Source organism: Rhodnius prolixus, unplaced genomic scaffold, assembly GCF_049639745.1.
Source record: "Rhodnius prolixus isolate KJV_2025 unplaced genomic scaffold, Rpr scaffold_9, whole genome shotgun sequence".
NCBI classification, from domain to species: Eukaryota; Metazoa; Arthropoda; class Insecta; order Hemiptera; family Reduviidae; genus Rhodnius; species Rhodnius prolixus.
Genome location: NW_027411604.1, coordinates 28900252 through 28907757, shown reverse-complemented (window position 1 = coordinate 28907757; position 7506 = coordinate 28900252).

The window sequence follows — 7506 nt, the reverse complement described above, 5'->3', positions numbered from 1 at the left end:
CATACATCTGGATTGAATCCACGAACAGGTAGCTCACTTTAACAGCAAATAAATATATTTACAAAAGCAAAGAAGAAATTTGAATTCAACACAGTAAAGAACTGCCATTTGCACTTAGTATATAAATATACCAATTTATTCTTATAGTTTAGAAGTTTCAGTAACAATAAATTTGATGTTTTTAGCACGTTAACGTCTGAGGTTATCTGCGCCCTTAGCTTTGTTTAGTGCACTTTCGGTCTTTGGACAGGATTTACACGCCGTACAGTGTTGACTGTAACAAGCTCCGAAGAAGAAAAAAAATCTAAGGGCTAGCAACTGGATTTGAACTCGGGTTCTCCGCCATGATATAATAGTAGAGGGAAAATGGCGATTCTGGCGCACCTAAATTGTGCCAGATCCAAACACCTCCAAATCTGACCGGGTAATCATCGAGTTCAACGAAGCTGTAAGCCATACCCATCAGCACCATTCTACCCCCACCTATCATCGAATTTGACGAGGCTGAAATCCGCACCATCACAAAAAAAAGAGGAATCGTTTTAAAAGATCTAAAGATATACTCAGATCTCAGAACTGTTAAATAATAATTTTGTTCAAAATAATGTTTGAAATAAATAGGTTTATTTCAGAGAAGTTTAAAATAGACAACAAACTAAAGGTTTTTTTTAAGCGTATGCTTAATTTTTTCGAAAAATGAGTTTAAAAAAGCACTCACACAAAACAAATAGGGTGAAGGGACATGTAATTTAGAGCTTAAGAAAAAAATCGAGTTTCGTTAAGAATATCTTCCGTTATTTTGGCTCCAGGTGTTGGTTGGTACAATTGTACCGATCCTTTAGATTGTATTATGTGTTCAGTAAATTAGATTTTTATGTCAAGCAAAAATTATTACTTTTTTTAAAATATTTCAATGACCCGGTGATTGACACACCGAATCTCCGGTGGTACCAGTGTTTGACATGGGGTGGGACAAGTGATTGACATCAAGTATATTCCTGAAACGACCTAAAAAATTCAAAATACCTAAATCAATGTTCCACATAGATTTTTAACAAAAAAAATCAGTCTTATTCATAATTAATAACTATCGGTTTTTAAATTGGCCAACCTAAATAATGTAATATTTTTCAACATTACGCTTTTTCAAGCAGTTATTGACGATCACCCCTTATACAACTATCCTACCGGAGAGTTTTAATTTCGTTCAAACATTCTAGGGCATCAGCGTCACTCAATTATAGAGAAACTTCGTAATACAAAACGTTCAAACTAGTATTGGTTACTTTGTAATGGATCTGTACTCAAGAAGCTACAGTATATTACTCAGTGAAACTGAGTGTGTAAGAGCACAAAATTTCATACGAATAATCTGTTCTTTACTGTGGGAATTATAAGGGCCCAATTTCGCAACAAAACCATGACTCAAAAAAATTTCAACTCTCAAAATCTTCTCAACTAATGGATCTGTACTCAAAAAACTGTAGTATACTACTCAGCAAAACAGAGTGTGTAAGAACACAAAATTTCATACGAATAATCTCATGTTTACTGTGGGAGTTATAAGGGCCCAATTTCACGTCAAAACCATGACCCAAAAAAATTTCAACTCTCAATATCTTCTCAACTAATGGAACTGTTCTCAAGAAAACTATAGCATACTACTCAGTAAAACAGAGTGCGTAAGAGCACAAAATTTCATAGGAATAATCTGTTGTTTCCTGTGGGAGTTATAAGGGCCCCATTTCACAACAAAACCATGACCCAAAAAAATTTTAACTCTCAATATCTTCTCAACTAATAGATCTGTTCTCTAGAAAACTATAGTATAAAACTCAGTAAAACCGAGTGTGTAAGAGCGCAAAAGTTCATACGAATAATCTGTTGTTTACTGTGGAAATTATAAGGGCCCCATTTCGCCACTAAACCATGACCCAAAAAAATTTTAACTCTCAATATCTTCTCAACTAATGGATCTGTTCTCAAGAAAACTATAGTATACAACTCAGTAAAACCGAGTGTCTATGAGCACAAAATTTCATACGAATAATCTCATGTTTACTGTGGGAGTTATAAGGGCCCAATTTCACAGCAAAACCATGACCCAAAAAAATTTAAACTCTCAATATCTTCTCAACTAATGGATCTGTTCTCAAGAAAACTATAGTATACTACTCAGTAAAACAGAGCGCGTAAGTGCACAAAATTTCATAGGAATAATCTGTTGTTTCCTGTGGGACTTATAAGGGCTCCATTTCGCAGCAAAACCATGACCCAAAAAAATTTCAACTCTCAATTTCAACTCAGCTAATGGATCTGTTCTCTAGAAAACTATACTATATTAATCAGTAAAACAGAGGGTGTAAGAGCACAAAATTTCATACGAATAATCTGTTGTTTACTGTGGGAATTATAAGGGCCCAATTTCGCAACAAAACCATGACCCAACAAAATTTCAACTTTCCATATCTTCTCAACTAATGGATCTGTTCTCAAGAAAACTATAGCATACTACTCAGTAAAACAGAATGTGTATGAGCACAAAATTTCATAGGAATAATCTGTTGTTTCCTGTGGGACTTATAAGGGCTCCATTTCGCAGCAAAACCATGACCCAAAAAAATTTCAACTCTCAATTTCAACTCAACTAATGGATCTGTTCTCTAGAAAACTATAGTATATTAATCAGTAAAACAGAGGGTGTAAGAGCACAAAATTTCATACGAATAATCTGTTGTTTACTGTGGGAATTATAAGGGCCCAATTTCGCAACAAAACCATGACCCAACAAAATTTCAACTTTCCATATCTTCTCAACTAATGAATCTGTTCTCAAGAAAACTATAGCATACTACTCAGTAAAACAGAATGTGTATGAGCACAAAATTTCATACGAATAATCGGTTGTTTACTGTGAGAGTTATAAGGGCCCCATTTCGCAGCAAAACCATGACCCAAAAAAATTTCAACTATCAATATCTACTCAACTAATGGATCTGTTCTCTAGAAAACTATACTATACTAATCAGTAAAACAGAGGGTGTAAGAGCACAAAATTTCATACGAATAATCTCATGTTTACTGTGGGAGTTATAAGGGCCCAATTTCACAGCAAAACCATGACCCAAAAAAGTTTAAACTCTCAATATCTTCTCAACTAATGGATCTGTTCTCAAGAAAACTATAGTATACTACTCAGTAAAACAGAGTGCGTAAGAGCACAAAATTTCATAGGAATAATCTGTTGTTTCCTGTGGGACTTATAAGGGCTCCATTTCGCAGCAAAACCATGACCCAAAAAAATTTCAACTCTCAATTTCAACTCAACTAATGGATCTGTTCTCTAGAAAACTATAGTATATTAATCAGTAAAACAGTGGGTGTAAGAGCAAAAAATTTCATACGAATAATCTGTTGTTTACTGTGGGAATTATAAGGGCCCAATTTCGCAACAAAACCATGACCCAACAAAATTTCAACTTTCCATATCTTCTCAACTAATGGATCTGTTCTCAAGAAAACTATAGCATACTACTCAGTAAAACAGAATGTGTATGAGCACAAAATTTCATATGAATAATCGGTTGTTTACAGTGGGAGTTATAAGGGCCCAATTTCGCAACAAAACCATGACCCAAAAAAATTTCATCTTTCAATATCTTCTCAACTAATGGATCTGTATCAAGAAAACTATAGCATACTACTCAGTAAAACAGAGTGTGTATGAGCACAAAATTTCATACGAATAATCGGTTGTTTACTGTGAGAGTTATAAGGGCCCCATTTCGCAGCGAAACCATGACCCAAAAAAATTTCAACTCTCAATATCTTCTCAACTAATGGATTTGTTCTCTAGAAAACTATAATATACTACTCAGTAAAACAGAGTGTGTATGAGCACAATATTTCATACGAATAATCGGTTGTTTACTGTGGGAGTTATAAGTGCCTCATTTCACAGCAAAATCATGAACCAAAAAAATTTGAACTCTCAATATCTACTCAACTAATGGATCTGTTCTCTAGAAAACTATAGTATACTAATCAGTAAAACAGAGGGTGTAAGAGTACAAAATTTCATACGAATAATCTGTTGTTTACTGTGGGAGTTATAAGGGCCCAATTTCGCAACAAAACCATGACCCAAAAAAATTTCAAATCTTAATATCTTCTCAACTAATGGATCTGTATCAAGAAAACTATAGTATACTAATCAGTAAAACAGAGTGTGTACGAGCACAAAATTTCATACGAATAATCGGTTGTTTACTGTGAGAGTTATAAGGGCCCCATTTCGCCGCGAAACCATGACCCAAAAAAATTTCAACTCTCAATATCTTCTCAACTAATGGATCTGTTCTCAAGAAAACTATAGTATACTACTCAGTAAAACAGAGTGTGAATGAGCATAAAATTTCGTACGAATAATCTTTTGTATACTGTGGGAATTATAAGGGCCCCATTTCGAAGCAAAACCGTGACCCAAAAAAAATTCAACTTTCAATATCTTCTCAACTAATGGATCTGTATCAAGAAATCTATAGCATACTACTCAAAAAAAAACAGAGTTTGTAAGAGCACAAAAGTTCATACGAATAATCTTTTGTATACTGTGGGAATTATAAGGGCCCCATTTCGAAGGAAAACCATGACCCAAAAAAATTTCAACATTCAATATCTTCTTAACTACTGGATCTGTATCATGAAAACTATAGCATACTGCTCAGTAAAACAGAGTGTGTAAGAGCACCAAATTTCATACGAATAATCGGTTGTTTACTATGGAAATTTTAAGGGCCCCATTTCGCAGCAAAACCGTTACCCAAAAAAAATTCAACTTTCAATATCTTCTCAACTAATGGATCTGTATCAAGAAAACTATAGCATACTACTCAGTAAAACAGAATGTGTAAGAGCACAAAATTTCATACGAATAATCTGTTGTTTTCTGTGGGAATTATAAGGGCCCAATTTCGCAACAAAACCATGACCCAAAAAAATTTCAAATCTTAATATCTTCTCAACTAATGGATCTGTTCTCAAGAAAACTATAGCATACTACTCAGTAAAACAGAGTGTGCATGAGCATAAAATTTCATACGAATAATCTGTTGTATACAGTGGGAGTTATAAGGGCCCAATTTCGCAACAAAACCATGACTAAAAAAAATTTCAACTTTCAATATCTTCTCAACTAATGGATCTGTATCAAGAAGACTATAGCATACTACTCAGTAAAACAGAGTGTGTATGAGCACAATATTTCATACGAATAATCGGTTGTTTACTGTGAGAGTTATAAGGGCCCCATTTCGCAGCGAAACCATGACACAAAAAAATTTCAACTCTTAATATCTTCTCAACTAATGGATCTGTTCTCAAGAAAACTATAGTATACTACTCAGTAAAACAGAGTGTGAATGAGCATAAAATTTCGTACGAATAATCGGTTGTTTACTGTGGGAGTTATAAAGGCCCCATTTCGCAGCGAAATCATGACCCAAAAAAATTTCAACTCTCAATATTTTCCCAACTAATGGATCTGATCTCTAAAAAACTATAGTATACTAATCAGTAAAACAGAGTGTGTAAGAGCACAATATTTCATACGAATAATCTTTTGTATACTGTGGGAATTATGAGGGCCCCATTTCGCAGCAAAACCGTGACCCAAAAAAATTTCAATTTTCAATATCTTCTCAACTAATGGATCTTTTCTCAAGAAAACTATAGTGTACAGCTCAGTATAACAGAGTGTGTAAGTGCACAAAATTTCATACGAATAATCGGTTGTTTCTGTGGGAGTAATAAGGGCCCCATTTTGCAGCAAAATCATGACCCAAAAAAATTTCAACTCTCAATATCTTCTCAACTAAGGGATCGGTTCTCATGAAAACTATAGCATACTACTCAGTAAAACAGAATGTGTATGAGCACAAAATTTCATACGAATAATCGGTTGTTTACTGTGGGAGTAATAGGGGCCCCCTTTTGCAGGAAAACCATGACCCAAAAAAATTTCAACTTTCAATATCTTCTCAACTAATGGATCTGTATCAAGAAAACTATAGCATACTACTCAGTAAAACAGAGTGTGTAAGAGCACAAAATTTCATACGAATAATCGGTTGTTTACTGTGGGAGTTATAAGGGCCCAATTTCACAGCGAAACCATGACCCAAAAAAATTTCTACTCTCAATATCTTCTCAACTAATGGATCTGTTCTCAAGAAAACTATAGTAAACTACTCAGTAAAACAGAGTGTGAATGAGCATAAAATTTCGTACGAATAATCGGTTGTTTACTGTGGGAGTTATAAGGGCCCCATTTCGCAGCGAAATCATGACCCAAAAAAATTTCAACTCTCAATATCTTCCCAACTAATGGATCTGTTCTCTAAAAAACTATAGTATACTAATCAGTAAAACAGAGTGTGTAAGAGCACAATATTTCATACGAATAATCTTTTGTATACTGTGGGAATTATGAGCGCCCCATTTCGCAGCAAAACAATGACCCAAAAAAATTTCAATTTTCAATATCTTCTCAACTAATGGATCTTTTCTCAAGAAAACTATAGTGTACAGCTCATTATAACAGAGTGTGTAAGTGCACAAAATTTCATACGAATAACCGGTTGTTTACTGTTGGAATTATAAGGGCCCCATTTCGCAGCAAAACCGTGATCCAAAAAAAATTCAACTTTCAATATCTTCTCAACTAATGGATCTGTATCAAGAAAACTATAGCATACTACTCAGTAAAACAGAGTGTGTAAGAGCACAAAATTTCATACGAATAATCGGTTGTTTACTGTGGGAGTTATAAGGGCCCAATTTCGCAGCGAATCCATGACCCAAAAAAATTTCTACTCTCAATATCTTCTCAACTAATGGATCTGTTCTCAAGAAAACTATAGTAAACTACTCAGTAAAACAGAGTGTGAATGAGCATAAAATTTCGTACGAATAATCGGTTGTTTACTGTGGGAGTTATAAGGGCCCCATTTCGCAGCGAAATCATGACCCAAAAAAATTTCAACTCTCAATATCTTCCCAACTAATGGATCTGTTCTCTAAAAAACTATAGTATACTAATCAGTAAAACAGAGTGTGTAAGAGCACAATATTTCATACGAATAATCTTTTGTATACTGTGGGAATTATGAGGGCCCCATTTCGCAGCAAAACAATGACCCAAAAAAATTTCAATTTTCAATATCTTCTCAACTAATGGATCTTTTCTCAAGAAAACTATAGTGTACAGCTCATTATAACAGAGTGTGTAAGTGCACAAAATTTCATACGAATAACCGGTTGTTTACTGTTGGAATTATAAGGGCCCCATTTCGCAGCAAAACCGTGATCCAAAAAAAATTCAACTTTCAATATCTTCTCAACTAATGGATCTGTATCAAGAAAACTATAGCACACTACTCAGTAAAACAGAGTGTGTAAGAGCACAAAATTTTATACGAATAATCGGTTGTTTAATGTGGGAATTAT